This window comes from Mus musculus, chromosome 11 (assembly GCF_000001635.26).
Source record: "Mus musculus strain C57BL/6J chromosome 11, GRCm38.p6 C57BL/6J".
Classification (NCBI taxonomy): Eukaryota; Metazoa; Chordata; class Mammalia; order Rodentia; family Muridae; genus Mus; species Mus musculus.
Genome location: NC_000077.6, coordinates 109,989,711 through 110,008,213, shown reverse-complemented (window position 1 = coordinate 110,008,213; position 18,503 = coordinate 109,989,711). Strand labels below are relative to the sequence as shown.

The window sequence follows — 18,503 nt, the reverse complement described above, 5'->3', positions numbered from 1 at the left end:
GAAGCTTTGCAATTTTATGAGGCCCCACTTGTCAATCCTTGATCTTACAACACAAGCTATTGGTGTTCTGCTCAGGAATCTTTCCCCTGTGCCCAAATCTTCAAGGCTCTTCCCCACTTTCTCCTCTATAACTTTCAGTGTCTCTGGTTTTATGTGGAGTTCCTTGATCCACTTGGACTTGAGCTTTGTACAAGGAGATAAGAATGTATAAATTTGTTTAGATATGGGCCTTGAAAGATCAGACTTTTGGGATAGCATTGGACTTGAAAACTTTATATGCCCCAGTACAGGGGAATGCCAGGGCCAAAAAGGGGGAGTTGTGGGTAGGGGAATGGGGGGTGGGTATGGGGGACTTTTGGGATAGCATTGGAAATGTAAATGAGGAAAATACCTAATTAAAAAAATACTAAAAAAAGAATAATTTGAATAATCATAATGAGTAATAAATACATGTTTGGGTCTTTGCCTACAAAATATTTAAAAAAAAGAAGTGTTATATATTCTTTATCTGATCTTCTATGTCTTCTTTCTTGCATAAGCTATTACTATCCATGTGGGTCCATTTTTAAGTATGTAAATTCTTAGGAAGATGCTATTCTGTGTCAACACCTGATTGCCATAGTTCCTTAGCAAAATAAGTTGTGAATGCAATCTTACTAAAATAAAATGAAGGTGGTAAATGTTTAAAAAAAAAAAAGAATGGATCAATTTGCCTTCTTCTACATGCTAACCACCAGTTGAGCCAGCACCATTTGCTGAAAATGCTGTCTTTTTTCCACTGGATGGTTTTAGCTCCTTTGTCAAAGATCAAGTGACCATATGTGTGTGGGTTCATTTCTGGATCTTCAATTCTATTCCATTGATCTTCCTGCCTGTCTCTGTACCAATACCATGCAGTTTTTATCACTATTGCTCTGTAGTACAGCTTGAGGTCAGGGATGGTGATTCCCTCAGAAGTTATTTTATTGTTAAGGATAGTTTTCGATATCCTGGGTGGGTTTTTTTTTTTTTTGTTATCCCAAATGAATTTGCAAATTGCTCTTTCTAACTCTATGAAAAATTGATTTGGAATTTTGATGAGGATTGCATTGAATCTGCAGATTGCTTTTGGCAAGATAGTCATTTTTACTATTTTAATCCTGCCAATCCATGAGCATCTTCTGAGATCTTCTTTGATTTCTTTCTTCAGAAACTTGAAGTTCTTGTCATCTATAATCCAGTCTTAACTATATTTCTCCATCTTTCCTTGGCACAGGTTGGTCAGTCCTATCTATAGCTTCTTTGTTTTATAGCTCTTTTTATCCATGATTACGAACAAAATGTCCCTAGACATTTTACAATTCATACCTAGTTATAGACCAATGGACAAGATAGGAAATGGAAACAGATCCTGAGGAGTCACCTATTGTGTTCCAGAGAAGAAGTTTCCAGGCTGTTTTCCATTGCAGGGAAAATGCTAAAATGAATAGGGTAGGGTATGTTACTGCTGAAAATTCAGAATTCTCACAGGATTTGAAGAGTGAGCATATCTGCATGATCTATTTCCAAAGTCCATATCCTGTGTGTCCTGATTTTCCCAGCCATAGCCAGCTTACCATGGCATACCTGTAGTTAACTATCTTATGAGTTAGTGCAAGTTAACCGACAGCCATGCAAACATTAGCATTGGCTACTACAAGTCCCTCCTTCCAGCTATCATGCTTTGGTTTTCTGTTCTATTGGGGGAGGGGGTATTTCTGTAACAAAGCAAAGTGCCCCTGTGGCTTTTACCCCTTTTGCCTGTTGTCTGTTTCTGAGCTTTGGTCATAGCCACAGTTTAGCCTATGCTACCTATTAACTTCAAACTCATACCAACTCTTTCCTCTAACTTTCAAGGACTTGATATATATGTACCTGCTGATGAGTTCCCTTATCTACTCTCCAATACTGTGGGTTTCTACAATCAGTCCCCCACTGCCTTCTGTAGGTTCCATGGATTCCTGTCTTGAAGCCTTCTTGGACTAATAGCTTTCTAATACTAAATATTGAATTCTATGGCATGAAGCACACAAAACTGAAATTTTGAGTGCTAGATAATTGTTAGTTATCAGTATTTGTTGAAATAAATATGAGGAAGGCAGATGGGTAAGAAAGAGAGGTGATCAACAAAGACATGGAACAATTTATATTTCAGAGAATGTACAATACGAATGTAATCAATACGGTAACACCTTAGAATATCACAGTAATCTTCAAAGGCATGAAACAAGTCATACTGGAGATAAACCCAGTGAATGTAAAAAATATTGGTAAAGCCTTTTCATGTAAAAGTTACCTTCAGTTACATGAGAAAATTCATACAGTACTAGGGCCCTTAGTTTGTAAGCAATGTGAGTAGCCTTTATACTACAAAGTAGTCATTGAGATAGATACTGAAGGGCATGGCTCTGAAGGATGTGGTAAGATCATACATATTTCCTGTCACTGACCCAATATTATTTATTCTGGAGGGGGAAAAAGACCTAACAAGTGTAAACAATATGTTCAAGCCTTTTGGTGCTCCTCTTCATTTTGCTTGCACTACACACTCATGTGGAGCCAAGCCCTATGAATAAAAGCAATAAAGGAGACCTTCTAGATGGCAAATGTCCCTTCAAGCATATAAAATAAATTTATACATCAGAAAAGCTTTATGGATATATATTAGTTCCTTTTCTGTTCCTGTGATAAAACACCAGGTCTAAGGCAATGTAGGAAGTCTTTATTTTGGCTTATGGTTCCAGAGAGATAAGAGTTTGTTATGACAGGGTGGTATGGCAGTCAAGCATGGTATCTGAGTCAGGAAGCTGGCAGCTCACATCCTCTTCCTAAATTATGAAGTAGAGAGTGGAAGCTGGAAATGGTGTAATGCTTTAAACTCTCAAAACCCACCCCCAATGATGCGTTTCCTCCAGCGAGGCAGCATATCCTGAAGCTTCATAGACAATTCCACCACTGTGGACCATGTTTTCAAGTGTCTCAAGGCATGGAAGACACTTTTTCAGGCAAAGCATCCCACAATTTAACATTTTCATGTTTCTGTCATCATTGAGGATGTGAATGAAACACTAGGGAGAGACTCTGCAAATGTAAGGAATGTGTAAATGTCTTTGCCAACATGCCTGCCTTCAGGTACATGAACAAATTCATAGTGAAGAAGAATTCTAGAAGTAAGCCTGAGATGCTACGACAGTGGGTTCTAGGAATGAACTATTTCAGGAAACAAATCAGCTATGTGTTGAAGTTGTTTATTTGAAATTTGTTTTATCTTTAGTTAGATGATGTTAGTATGTCTGTGTATGGGTATAGATATCTCCATGTGCATGTCAGTTCCCAAGGAGACCAGAGGCATAGGATCTTCCCATTACAGTAATTAAAGCAAGCTTTCAGCCATGTGATCTGGGCTCTACCTGGGAATGAACTTGTCTTGACTGCTGAGTCATCCATCTATCACCCAAAATAATATTTTAAAGCCTTATGTATCACTTTGATGTCAATAAAAAAGAAAGAGTTCACACATGGAAAAAAAAACCCCACAGACACATTCATTTAAACAACTTGGTAAAGACTTGTCTTCTGTTTCAAGAGAAATTCTTGCTTCATCTCTTTTTCATCTTAATGTTGAAACAAATATATAATTTACCATGATCACTGAAATCCTATGGTGCATATAGCTCCACTGTTATTTGTACTTCAAAACTTTTGGAGTAGCCATTAAAGAGTACAGTATATGTAGTAAGTACCTCTATTGAAGTTTATTTAGAGTTTATTTATTATTGAAGTTTATTTAAACTCTTTCTGTGGCTTATGTTCTTCTTCTGTTGCACTATTGCTTGCTGACAGGTGCTTTTTTCTGCTGCAGTGGGATGCCTATCATCTAAATAGTCCACTGTTTAAGCAAATATCAGGCAGTATGTGATCATAATATCCATCCATAATTGAGGTAGGTTGTGGAAAGTAGTAGGTTGTTGTCATTGATTTTGTTTTTCATATTTTCACAAATTCCCTTGAGATGGTGCTGTTTGTATTGCAACTGGCTTGTATTTTAGTAGCCAGTCAAGGCTACCTTTGAATTTTTGTTCCTAATGTGTCAGTCGGCTTAGTCTGTGGATAAAAGCTAGATGTACCTCTAAAGTTTTGTGTTCATTCAGCAGGTTTTAATGATTTAAATGTTAAGACGATTAACAGGAGAAAATAAGAGAAACATTAACTGTCTTGTGTGTATCTAAAGCAGTATTTTAATTTACCTGGTATACATAATAATGCAGGATATCCAGAAGAAAAAAAGACAGAGCCTGGGAGAAGGCGCATAGGTACAGTGTTTGCCTGGAAAGCTTAAGTAATGAATTCAACCCCTAGAACCTATATTAAACAAACAAAGAGGCCAGGTGTGGTGGTATTCACTTTTATCCCAGATCTGGGGAGGTAAAGATAGACAGGTGCCTGGGGTTTGCTGGCCAGCCAGCTTGGCCTACTTGATGAGACACCCGATACCAAAAATAGGGGAGAGAGGATGGTGGCACCCAGATGACAGCCAAGCTTGACATCTGACTTCCAAACACATTCACACATTATACCCATAACAGCACACTTCACACACAGTACACCCACACATATTACCGTGATAAAATATTTTAAATACTAAATATAGCCAGATGTTAATTATTTTTTTCTAATAACCTTGCCTGAAGTCAGAGATAAAGGTAAGAAAAATGTTACAAAGAAGCCAAGCCCTATTTGCTCTTGCGATCCATCTCAAGGAAAAAATCTATTTACTCACTAAATCGCTCTTTAATAATTGATTATTATTAGCCTAGATTGGAAAATGTCAAATGTTTAGTATCCTCAAAGTTGGAAACTTTGTAAACTAGAGAGTTGAAGTTGCTAAGGCAATAAACAATTAAAATAAATTATTTTGTAGAACTAAGAATCCAATTGATAACAAACATTTTAAATAAAATTTAAAACCGTTTTCATTGTGTGCTTTTATGAGATTTTGCTCAAATTGATTTGAAAAACACCCAGGTGTTGAAGGATTCTGGTGAGCTTTAGCTTGGTGAGCATGGCTCTGGCAGGCCTTGCCCTTCTCCCCAATTCCCTCTGCCTTGCTATACAAACAAACAAACAAACAAACAAAAACAAATTACACCCCAAAGTCTATTCCCTTGTATGGCCACTTTCTCCTCCTGAGGCTGACTACCAAGGTTCAGCTATCAAAGCATTGAAGTTCAGCAATCAAAAGCCCTATTTGGTTCACCTACTTAACTTGTCCACCTCATCCTAACATAGGGTTCCTCCTTTACCTTTATAAACCACCATTTTCCTGTGTGTCACATCTGTCTCCTTTCTATTTAGAGACAGTCCTTCAGGACCATCCAGGACAAATACCCTTTCTCTCTTTCTCTCTCTTGCCCCTTTTCTCCCTTCTCCCTTGTTCCCTTCCTCATCTCCCTATTCTTCCATTTCCTGTCTTTGTCCTTAATCTCTGACCTCTGTCCCTCTGGTGCAAATAAATCTTTGTGCTGAGAACTTGGTTTGAGAACTTCATCTTGGGGGATCCTGAGCCAAGAGTTTTTGTCAGGTGTGGTGATTTACTCCTGTAATTTCAGTATTTGGAGGGCTGAGACAAGAGGATAACTATAATTCAAAGCCAACATGGGCTATAGTGTACGTTACTATCCCAGAAACCAAACAGAACAAAGAAACATCTTCTGCCAAAGACTTAGATTCAGTAGTTAACATAAGAGACAAGAACTACAGCTCTAAACAAGACACATGTATCATGCCCTCCAAAGGACAGGGTGGTAAGAAATGGAGAGAAGGGCATTGTGAAAGCTGTCTTCTGATTATCACCACCACCACTACCACCATCATCATCATCACAGCCAGGAACACACAGCATCTGTGGCTACCCACGCACAGAACCTATACTAGCATCAACAATAGATGTGAGTAGGACAGGAGTAGTTAAGGAGACAGAGCTACTCATCACGAGTGGGTGGGGGATGTGGAAAGGTAGAGGGGAGGTGACTATGATCACAATATGTAGAGGAATTTTAAATGAGTAACATGGCTACTCTGGCAAGAGATCACATCCAAAGACCTAGGTCTGTGTGATGGGACTGGAATACAGACATGCTTTTACTTCACATCTTTAATCCCAAACAATGAGGTCTAATTGAGGGGTGACAAAGTGACGACTCAGAGAAAGATTTCACAGAATGAATCAGAGACAGAACATTCCCAACTTACACGATAACACACAAGAAAGAGAGGCCAGTTAAGAACATAGAGGGGGAAAAGGGGTGCGGGGTGTGTATATGACAGGTTTACAGAGACGGGTTGCATAGAGAACAAGTTAGACATAGGTGAAGGTACAACAAGCCAGATAATGAGGAGCCAGATATTAAAACAGATTGCCAGAGTTAGTTTGAAGCCAATCAGAGCACTTCAGTCAGAAGCCAAGAGAAGCCAGTTTGAATCATCAGCTTGGAGAGGAATTTGGGCCAGAATGGCTGAGTTGAACCAGCCAGCCAGAGTTCAGAAAGAGCTGGAAAGGGTGGGTTTATTCAGCAGCAAATCTCCAAGATGACACTTACATCTGGCAAATAAAAGTTACATTTACAACAATAATTATGATTATGAGTAAAATGGCCAAAAAATCAGAGAAAAATAATAAAAATGAAAAGTGACTCTCCCTCCCCCAGCAGTCATCAACTGCTAAAAGATTCATCAACTGCTAAGGCTGGGACCTCAGTAGCTCCCCCACTTCCATCCACGATGGGATTCTTAACTGGCTTGATTTTATGCAAGTGTGCAGGTAGCCACAGCTGCTCTGAGTTCATGGGTATGACAGTTGTGCCCAGAAGACAGCATTTTCTTTCCCCTTAGGGATATGGTGGGCAGGTTAATATACATGTCCCATGTTGCGTTGAGTTCTCTCATTTTTCTTATTCTCAGCACGTCTCTGCGTTACCCATGCAATAAGTTCTCTATTGAAGGGTGGGAGCAGCATACACCTGATGCAGGAGGTTCCTAGATGGGGAAGTTGGCAATGCTTCATGTGGTAGGCTTATGTGCATATGTGCAGCATCCACGCTCAGGTCAGCAACACTAATTGGAATCAATGGTTCAATGGTAATAATGATAATGACAATGATATAATGGTGGTGGTGATGATGATGGTGGTGATATCAACAGCTTAAAAGGCAAGACATGAAGTTGGGGAGGTGGTATGCTACCGTGGATCTCTGGGGTAAATTGAGTGAGAGTTGAATATGCTCAAAATACATTGCATACATGTATGAAAAGTTTCAGAGAACACATTAATTTTAAAAAATAAAGAGAAAAATCCTTTTAAAAAGGCCCATTCTGACTTTGACACACAAATTGGAAAACAACATACTTCTGTGGTTTTAATACACAGGGTACCATAACACACATAGTAAACAAATGTATCATTTGTATTGCTTGAAAATGAAAACTAATATCTCCCTCTGGGTGGCAGGGGCGCTCCTGTCCTTTTCTGTTATATGCTTATTCTGTTGTAGACATCTGTCACATTATGTAAGAAAATAAGTAAGTATAGTAGTAGATGCAAGAGTCAGGCAAGTGAGCTTTAAAATAGTTAAATCATTTTAAAATAATCTTACCTAGGGCTGGTGAGATGACTCAGCTGATGGTTGCATTGTTGGCTAGAGTTCAGTTTCCATGACCCACATGTTGGAAAGAGAGAACCTGTCCTCTGATGTCCACGGATGCATTGCAGCATGCAGGCCTATACACATCCCCTCTCATTCCCAGTGTGTCCTTCTCTCTCATATAATACGAATGTTATATAATGCATGCTTGTGTTTTTTGTAAATTCATCTTTAAACACACCATGCATTTATATTTTTGAAGCGTTTTCCTAAATTGATGGCTGACATGATTCTTAAGACAGAAACATGACTAATTTCATACTCTGGTCTTGGGATCGTTGGTGACAGATTAAAGGGACAGATTCACGGACCCAGACTTCAGAATCACACCTTATCCTGTCAGTATCACCTACTGGCCTGGTTGTTATGCTGTCTGTCAAGCCAGACAGTAGTTAGCTGCTAATCTCTTTAAGTGCATATGGAATGGTCGTAAAGATCTTCCCTTAGTCAAGAAACAAGCCTTAACAAAAATTATCAAGCTAAATATTCTCTGACCATGAGTGAATCAAACTACAAATTAGTGACTAAAAGCAGGGGAGATGGCTCAATGCATAAACTGCTTGACTGATATGCATAAGAGACCAGGTTTACACCCCAGGATTCACCTAAGTGCTGGTGCATTAATACACTTCTGTTTCTAATCTTAGGACTAGGGAGCCAGAGACAGGAGAATCTCTGCAGCTTGCTACCTAGACATTCTAGCCAATTCAGTGAGCTTACAGATTCAGATGAAAGATTTTGTCTTTAAAAAATATGGTGATCTCCCGTCAATAAGACAAAAAGACCACCAACAGATTGGGAAAGGATCTTACTTATCCTAAATCAGATAGAGGACTAATATCCAATATATATAAAGAACTCAAGAAGGTGGACTCCAGAAAATCAAATAACCCTCTTAAAAATAGGGCTCCAAACTGAACAAAGAATTCTCACCTGAGGAATACCGAATGGCAGAGAAACACCTGAAAAAAATGTTCAATATCCTTAATCATCAGGAAAATGCAAATCAAAACAACCCTGAGATTCCACCTCACACCAGTCAGAATGGCTAAGATCAAAAATTCAGGTGACAGCAGATGCTGGCGAGGATGTGGAGAAAGAGGAACACTCCTCCATTGCTGGTGGGATTGCAAGCTTGTACAACCACTCTGGAAATCAGTCTGGCGGTTCCTTAGAAAATTGGACATAGTGCTACCAGAGGATCCAGCAACACCTCTCCTGGGCATATATCCAGAAGATGTCCCAATCGATAAGAAGGACACATGCTCCACTATGTTCATAGCAGCCTTATTTATAATAGCCAGAAGCTGGAAAGAACCCAGATGCCCCTCAACAGAGGAATGGATACAGAAAATGTGGTACATTTACACAATGGAGTACTACTCAGCTATTAAAAAGAATGAATTTATGAAATTCCTAGCCAAATGGATGGACCTGGAGGGCATCATCCTGAGTGAGGTAACACAATCACAAAGGAACTCACACAATATGTACTCATTGATAAGTGGATATTAGCCCAAAACTTAGGATACCCAAGATATAAGATACAATTTGCTAAATGCATGAAACTCAAGAAGAATGAAGACAAAAGTGTGGACACTGTGCCCCTTCTTAGAATTGGGAACAAAACACCCATGGAAGGAGTTACAGAGACAAAGTTTGGAGCTGTGACGAAAGGATGGACCATCTAGAGACTGCCATATTCAGGGATCCACCCCATAATCAGCTTCCAAACGCCTACACCATTGCATACACTAGCAAGATTTTGCTGAAAGGACTCACATATAGCTGTCTCTTGTGAGACTATGCAGGGGCCTAGCAAACACAGAAGTGGATGCTCACAGTCAGCTATTAGATGGATCACAGGGCTCCCAATGGAGGAGCTAGAGAAAGTACCCAAGGAGCTAAAGGGATCTGCAACCCTATAGGTGGAACAACATTATGAACTAACCAGTACCCCAGAGCTCTTGACTCTAGCTGCATATATATCAAAAGATGGCCTAGTCGGCCATCACTGGAAAGAGAGGCCCATTGGACTTGCAAACTTTATATGCCCCAGTACAGGGGAACGCCAGGCCCAAAAAAAATGGGAATGGGTGGGTAGGGAAGTGGGGGGGAGGGTATGGGGGACTTTTGGGATAGCATTGGAAATGTAATTGAGGAAAATATGTAATAAAAAAAGAAAAAAAATATGGTGATCTCTACAGGCTTTATCTCCCCTTTGTTGGGTATTTAAGCTAATGTTATCCCAGTTGGGTCCTGGGAGCCTCTCCCTTCCCAGGCAATCTGGGACTTTCTAGTGCCACTCCCCGCCCCCCCCCCCCCCCCCCCGTTCCCCACCTCCACTGCTACATATTTCTATTCATTTTCTGGACCCTCTGGATTTCTCTCCTGTCTCTTCCCATACCTGCTCCTGCCCCCCCCCCGTTTTCCCTCCCCCACCTCTCTCCCTCCCAGGTCCCTCCCTCCCTCCCTCCACCTCCATTAGATAGGCATGACCCACCCATGTCAAAAATGTTAACACAGAATTTTTCCTGTCTAAAGGAAATGCAGGGACAAAACATGGAGCAGAGGCCAAAGAAAAGGCCATCTAGACACTACCCCACCTTGAGATCCATCCCCAGAGCTCCCAGGTACTAAACCATCAACAAAGAATACACATGGAGGGACCCCATGGCTCCAGCTACATATGTAGCAGAGGATGGCCTTATCTGGCAACAATGGGAGGGGAGGCTCCAGGTCCTGTGGAGGCTTGATGGGTCAGCATAAAGGATGCTAGAGTGGTGAGGCAGGAGTGGGTGGGTAAGTGGATGAGAGAGCAAAGGGGAGGGGAGATGGGATGGGTAGTTTGTGAGGAGAAACCAGAAGGGGCACAATATTTGAAATATAAAATAACCAATAAAAGCTTAAGTTCATTGGTTAAAAATAATAATAAGGTGGATTGGGGACTGGAGAGGTGGCTCAGGGATAAAGAGCACAGTTGCTCTTGCAGAGGACCCAGATTCAGTTCCCATACGGTAATCTGCAATCTGTAACTCCAGTTCCAAGGGATTTGACTCAATTCTTAACCCCACGGACACAAGGTATGCACTTGATGTATGCGCATGCACAGACGTACAACCAAAACACCCAAACACATAAGATAAAATAAATAAACCTTTTTAAAATAAAAATTACGGTGATACATAGAGAAACCCTGTCTCTAAAACAAACAAACAACAACAAAAAAAAACAGTATAATGAATTTGTTTTTTAATTGTGTGAGAATTTCATACATGTATTACATTTACATAATTTCCCCTCTAATTTTTCCTGTGTGTCTACTCAATTCCCTCTCAAATTCATGGCATCTTAATTTCTATTGTACACACACATACACACACATACACACACACACACCCCTAATGTCTTTTAACATTGTTCATATGTACCCGTCTTTAGGGCTGACCACTTGGGATTGGATGAACTACAAGACTTTTTTCTGGAGAGCACTGGTTCTCCGTTCCTCACCAGTCATTGGTTGCCTATATCTCTTTATCTAGGAGTAGACCCTAGAAATTTTACCTCTTCCTGTTGGCATGTCAGCTGTGGTTGTCATTATGTAAGTTTCCTTTAGGCAGATATATTGTTGCAACCTCCCGGGAGCAGCAATCCTGTCTAGAAGATATTGTCCAGCAGCCATATAGCCTAGTCCTCTGATTCACATCCCTTCTTCCAGGATGTTCCCTGAACTTATATTATGGGTGTACATAATGTGTTGGGTCTGGGTACCTCTTGGCGACCAGTTATGGATCCTTGTAGTAGCCTCAGTTAGATGCAAAAGGAAGCTTCTTGAAGAAGCATGAGAACTACATTCAACTGTAGGCATAAGAAGTATTTAAAATGCAGTTAGAAATTATATTGCTTAAGAAAAATAGCAGTGGTACATTCTCCTCTAGGGTCTATGACCGCTACATCCACAGAGAGTTGACTAGGTTTAGAATATCAAACACAATTTCCTTCTGATTGAGAAGGCTTGGTGTTCAATTATATAGCTGTTGGATACCCCCAAGGTAAATAATGCCACAGTTACACCAGTCAGAAAAATAATAGCATGGTACACAGTAATATATAATTAAAATAATATATAATAAAATAGCATATTCATAATCCATGATTAGTGTTTATTAAGCAAATGGCAATCAAGCTGCAAAAATAACAGAAATATGGACAGCACTTGATGAAGACCCTTGATGTCTATCTCTTTCCTCCAGGAGCAGAAGGGACATACAAGATAATTGTCTCCAGTATCTAGAATGAAGACCCTAAAACCTACTCCATAAATCAACAGTCAAGACTAAAGCTCAGCGGGAACTGGAAAAAAATCACCAGAGAACTAAATGAAAGCAAAACTGAGAAATAAGAATGAAAATCCTGAGTGAAGAAGTCAGAAGCCCAGGGCTGTGGGTGGAGAGAAAGCTTTCCTCCGATAACACAGCTCTCTGATTTACCACCTTCCAGTTTAAAAGCAACGCATTAAATGTTGCTCTCCAGCTTAGGCATCCTGCAAGCTTGGGAATATTGAATTTCCTCCGTTATACAGCCACATGGCCAGGTGACCAAATATAACTGGCACCGCCCTGCGGGGGCTGGCTGCACAGCGGTAAAAGAGGAGCAGCCATGCGCGGTCACGTGTCCGTGGTGTTTGGCAAGACCAACCCAGAGCTGAGATCATAAACTCCCGCTGAGAGCAGCTTTCACCAGTCGCGTTCACGGACAGCAAACAGTTAAACTCTAGAAAGGTGCTGGAGAATAGGGGGAGGGGAAGGTGTCTCACTTTATTATTCTAAACAGAGCCCGTGATTAAATGGTGCGGCTGGAGTCCCTGCTTGGCATTTCCCGAAAGTAAGTTTCTGAGATTTTGTTTTCCTTATCAGGTTTATTTGTTTGGGCATCGGGATTATTATTGTTGTTGTTATAATAAAAAAATGAACCGTTTTATGAGCTGAATGCTAACCATCTGTGTCAAAGTTGGTTTTTTAAAAATCAGTGGGCTATTCTGAAATGTTTTGGTGTCTGGTGTGTAATATTAAATAGAGCAAGGTATTCAATTAAAATATATACCTTTATATCATGATGTTCTGCTGAGCCATAAAATGAGTGTGCGAATGAGCTGAAATTGGCCAACAGACTGACTGTCAAGCTGAGACACTTCAGGATTGAGTGGGAAGCTTGTACTGCCTCTGGAGTTATTTGCTTTGATGATGTAATTTGGCAATCTGGGGTTAACTTTTCTGAGACTGCTTCCGGAGAGGGTTCACAGAACACTTGATGAATAGCAAGCTGTGACTGTTCTTGGATCTCTGGCTGTTCTGACACCGTGGGGGAAATGAGAATGTGAAATGTGCAGGGCTCTCCTGTCTCACAGCCTAACTTTGAATGTTCATCCTTCAGCACAGAAGTGTCAGCCTCCCAGGGCAACAGGGGAGGAGAAACACTTAGTCTCTCGCCCTCTGTCTCTGTCTGTCTCTGTCTCTGTCTCTGTCTCTGTCTCTGTCTCTGTCTCTGTCTCTGTCTGTCTGTCTGTCTGTCTGTCTCTCCCTCCCTTCCCCTTTCTCCTCCTCCCCCCCCCCCCCCCACTTAAACATTTTGGATATTATTTATGCCACAGATAAGGAGGGTTCATGTCTTCAGTATTTTTACAAATCGCAGAACACACACACCAGGAGTGGACAGACAAGGAGGCGATTTTAATTTACAAATAAAATCAGAGAAGTTGCAGACAAGAGTGCAGTTGCCTGCAGGGCTGTGCCTGATTCTGTATTGAGATCTCTACTCAGACAACTCTGCCACCCCAACAGACTACACAGTCCCCTCAGAAGTTGTTCCCTCTGGATTATCCGGACTGAGAACAACTCATGAGGCACCTTAGCGGCCCCTCAGTGGGCACTCCAACCTGATGCAGCTCCACTCTTGGCATCCATTCCTTCCTTCTCTCTTTCCATGAGTTGTCTCCTTTCTTTTCTTGCCTGTCTGCCTTGCCTGGGACCTCCTTTAACAGCCCTATGCAGGTTCCTCCTGTGGCAATAGCCCCTGAGCCTGCTTCAGCCATTGTGTCTCCCATTAGACTGGCCAGGACTTATCACCTGAGCTTCGACTCTAGAGAATCCACGAGAGTGAGCTCTCTGTGTGTGGTAAACATGAGGAGCACTTCTGGTAAGGACCCACCAGCTTGTTGCTGTGGATCATCGTGTGGGGTTCATCCCTAGCACTCGCTTCAGTTCTTAGGACTTAGAACCAATTTTATGGTATTCACCATGGAGCTACTGACTTTGTGGTCAAAAGCCCGGGCCATTCACGCCCCTGGCTTCCCAGAAATCTGATAAGCATGGGATTCTGGGGAGCCTTCCCTTTCATGATTCAGCTTAGGTATCCAGTGTCCTCCCTCAGGAAAAAAAAAATGCTTTTGAAGAGCATTTACATCCCTTAGTTTGCAGAAGAGGTTTCACCAGAGCATGTTTGCATAGTATTGATTGTTGAAGTTGTAGCAGGAGGTGGTGTTATTATGCACTAAAACATCTTCTGCAGGAAATTTTACATTCCCATTTAATTATTTATATATATATATATATATATATATATATATATATATATATATGCAAATCCCCTTATCAAATCACCCACTGATATTTACACACAAACACACCTGCCCACCCCCTCTCCTATAGATGATCTTCCCTCTCTTCCTTCGGTGTTGAATTAGCTAAAGCTGTGGTTTGCTGCACACCTGTGGGAAAGTTTGTTCTGTTCTGCTAAGTAGTCTCTATGGCAGTACAATAATGCTGTTCTCTTCAGCCGGTTCTGGGCAAAGCCCCTGGAATGCCCTCCTGCGTACTGCCTCACACACAAGGCAAAGGATCATGAATTCCCAATCCAGATGAAGCCAGTCCAGAGCCACTACCTGGAGTTTCTACCTCTGCCTCCCAGATACAACACCTCACCACAGAAATGACCATTCACTGGAAAGATAACAGATTATTATTCGTAGACATAAATCTATTTGTGCTTACTTCAGATTAAAAGTTGAGTCACATTTCTGTATAATAACCGGATCAGTTAGAATCTATCCGAGAGCTCATATATGTAGACAGTATTTGTAAAAGATAAATCGTAATAAGAGCTGTGAAATTTTCATAAAATAAATCACAGTTCTTTGGGAAAATTAAGAGCAACCATTAAAGATATATGAATACCTTTATAATGTGCTTTGAACAGGACAGGAAATTGAGGAAAGGAAAAAAATATTTAACAGCTCAGCAAAAAATGATAAGAATATAAAAAGTATGATTAGAATAGAGGTAAATAAAATCAAATATAAGAATAAAACATAGTGAGAGATTATCCAAAGCAAAGGTTCATACATAATTTAATTCACTTTAAAAATATTATTATTTATTAATTAGGTTTTAAACAACAGAACAGTTGTCAGTATTTTATGAACCAAATATTTGAAACGTCAGCCAATGCTTTAAAGTAAAGAGCTAGATAAAGGTGTGTGCAGACAAATGTTAACCGGGAGAAACATGGGGTGTCTGTGTTGCTTTAAGAAATCCAAGTCGTCCCCCCACCCAAACACACACACACACACACACACACACACACACACACACACACACACACACACTACATAGCTGGGATAGTGGCACTGTGTCTTAAGCTTTTCACCATTCAATTCTACTACAATAGTAGCAGAGTCAGAGGAGGGCAAGCAGACACACCCCAGGCCTCCAACATCTACCATGGCATTACTGTTCCCTTCTGTAGTCAAAACAGTAGTCAGCTTGCTTGCTTGCTTTTATTGGTTATTTTGTTTATTTACATTTCAAATGTTCTCCCATTTCCCAGTTTCCCCTCTGCAAGCCCCCTATTCCATCCTCCTCCCCTACCTCTATGAGGGTGCTTCCCCCAACCCCCTCCCATCTCACCTCTCTAGCATCCCACTATGCTGCATCATCAAGCCTCCACAGGACCAAGGGCATCCCCTCCCATTGATGCTAGATAAGACAGTCCTCTACTACATATGTAGCTGGAGCCATGGGTCTCCCCATGTGTACTCTTTGGTTAGTGGTTTAGGTTCCTGGGGTCTGTTTGGTTGATACTGTTGGTTCTTCTTATGGGGTTGCAAACCCCTTCAGTCCTTTCTCTAACTCCTCCATTGGGGACCCCATGCTATATCCAATGGTTGGCTGTGAGCATCTGCATCTGTATTGGTCAGGCTCTGGCAGAGCCTCTCTGGGGACAGCTATACCAGGCTTCTGTCAGCAAGTGCTTCCTGGCATCAGCAATAATGTCTGGGTTTGGTGCCTGCAGATGGGATGAATCCATAGGTGGGACAGTCTGGATGGCCTTTAATTCAGTCTCTGTTCCACTCTCAGTCCCTGTATTTTCTTTAAAAAGGAACAATTCTGGCTTAAAATTTTTGAGATTTGTGGGTGGCCCCACCCCCTCAACCGGGGGCTGTGCCTATTCCTTGGTTATGGTCTCTACAGGTTCTATCAAGTGACACTCAGAAGGCAGAGGCAGTTGGATCTCTGTGAGTGTGAGGCCGACCTACCTGTTCTACATATCGAGCTCCAGTACAGCCAAGGTTTTACAGAGAGAACCTATCTCAAAAGACAAAAGAACTTAAAACTTGACACATGAAGGTTTTAAAGACACAAGCAAGAGTTAAAAATAATTAGCTTACTGATGTAATCTGTTGACAGTAGCAGATTCTATTAAATATAAATACCAAGATATGGTAAAGCATTTGCTAAAATGCAAAAATAAGATGCAATACAAATTATGAATCAAAACATCAGGAAAGTAGGAAAACAATGGACATTCCATTTCCTAATAATGACTTGACCAATAGTGCAGAGAATGTCACATCTGATGGTGAAATGTTCATATATCTCTTAGATTGGGGCAGTGTTTTAGCGGGGCTCTTCTCACCCAAGAGAGGAGGGCGGGATCAGCTCTTCATGAATTTGAAGTTTTTGCTGAGTCACACAGACCTAGCCCGGAGCATGCAGAGGCAGACCATGATGAATCAGCAGATGGATTTTTGTTTTTGTTTTTGTTTTTGTTTTTTGTTTGGGGATTTTTTTTGTTGTTGGTGGTGGTGTTTCATTACACTCTGTTTGTTGGTTTGTTTATTTATGGGGAGAAGAAAGCATTTTATTTCCCTGACTGTTCATGTGAGTTTATGAATATTAACCTGTTTTATTTTAATCAGTCTCAGAAGTGACTCAACCTTCTGTAGCTCACATGTTCTATGGCATGAATCATAAAATAATTTCATAACAGGATAGATGCAACCTTTCCTATAAATTTAGTAGGAACTCGAGTTTTGTAGCATCTCTGAGTCGCCCTTAGAAGCCTGCTCCTTTCTACTGAGAGACAGAAAGGGAGTGGATCTGGCCAGAAGGGGAGGTGGGGGTGGGGGGAGCTGGGAGGACCAGAGGAAGAGGAAACTCTAATCAGGATATATCATATGAGAAAATGAGAGTAATAAAGTACTTATGTGAGTTTCATCCAAAACTTGATTAAATTAGGAATACAAGACATTAGGCCTTCAACGATGATTATTTAGCTCTAAAGTATTTAAGTATTATAATCAGAAACATATTAATACTTATTTTCTGTCTTGTCTGTCTCCATCTCTATCTCTGTCTCTCTGTCTCTGTCTCTCAATCTCTCTCTCTCTGTTTGTGTGAGTGTGTGAGAGAGAGAAAGAGAGAGAGAGACAGAGACAGACAGACAGAGAGAGAGAGAGAGAGAGAGAGAAAGATCATATGGACTGAGAAAGGTGTGTGTGTGTAAAACTAGCAGTTGGCAGCCACACACACACACACACACACACACACCCTCCTTCCCTCTCCCTCTCTCCCTCCCTTCCTAAACATTCTTTAAGTCTCTTAGTTTTATTTATAAGCTCTTTCTATGCCATCCCCACTCATTCCCAACATACCCGCCCCCAACTTCATGTCTAATTTTTTCCTAAACCATTGAGTCAAATCAGTACTGCCCATATGCACACTTGTGTGGCGTCATGCATCAGGCCAGCTATTATCAACACAGCTATTATCCTGTACAACAGCTCTATCACAGCTCCAAACCAGCCCCTCAGAGCATTCCTCCTCATCCTCAGGCTCTTACATCCTTGACCCCTGTGCTATGACATTACCTGCATCTTGGGAGGGGACTGATGTAGCTGCCCCGTCTATGTCTCTCAGCATTTTGAACAGTTGGAGTCTCTAGAGACTATCCTCTGCAATAAGAAACATCTCTCACATGGGTTCATGAGAACACATTAGTTCATGTTTAGTGGGGCCGTGAGAATAAATCAAACCAAATTCATATGTTGACTCAAATACAATAAAATCTAATTTCTTGCTCGCTAAGCCATGTGTGTGGCCAGTGGTTGGCCTCTCTGCTCTAAGATTTTACGGTTGCAGCTATTGCTCGCTTGGTACACCATCTCCAAACTCATCTAAAGAGGGGAAATGACAAGAGAAATCCAACCATTTCTTTAGATTAGGACTCACAAATGGCATGCATTTCTCCTGGTTATCTTCCACTGGTGAAAAGGAATTCCTTCCTCATTGTGAATGGAGTAGTGTTTGGAATTAGAAAAAAGATAATGTCAAAACTTGGTCAAAAGGATGGCCCACGATGAACAATACCTTGGAGAACTGTGAGAGAGGCTCTGTGAAAAAGGCAGAGAGCCTTTTACCTCAGGTGCATTTCCTTGGGTGTGATTTT

General features: G+C 41.0%; 1 protein-coding gene across 6 annotated transcripts in view; it reads left to right on the top strand.

Moving 5' to 3' along the window:
* The first annotated feature begins 11,939 nt into the window (after positions 1–11,939).
* The window catches only part of Abca8b (ATP-binding cassette, sub-family A (ABC1), member 8b), a 64,069-nt gene continuing 57,505 nt past the window's right edge, over positions 11,940–18,503 (top strand). For 2 of the 6 annotated variants that reach the window (NM_001362749.1, NM_013851.3), the window contains exon 1: positions 12,369–12,602. The gene's annotated coding sequence lies outside the window, so the exon portion shown is untranslated. Of the gene's footprint in view, positions 12,603–18,503 lie in introns of all 6 variants that reach the window. The other 4 variants (XM_006533460.4, XM_006533461.4, XM_006533459.4 and 1 more) reach the window with 3 other exon arrangements.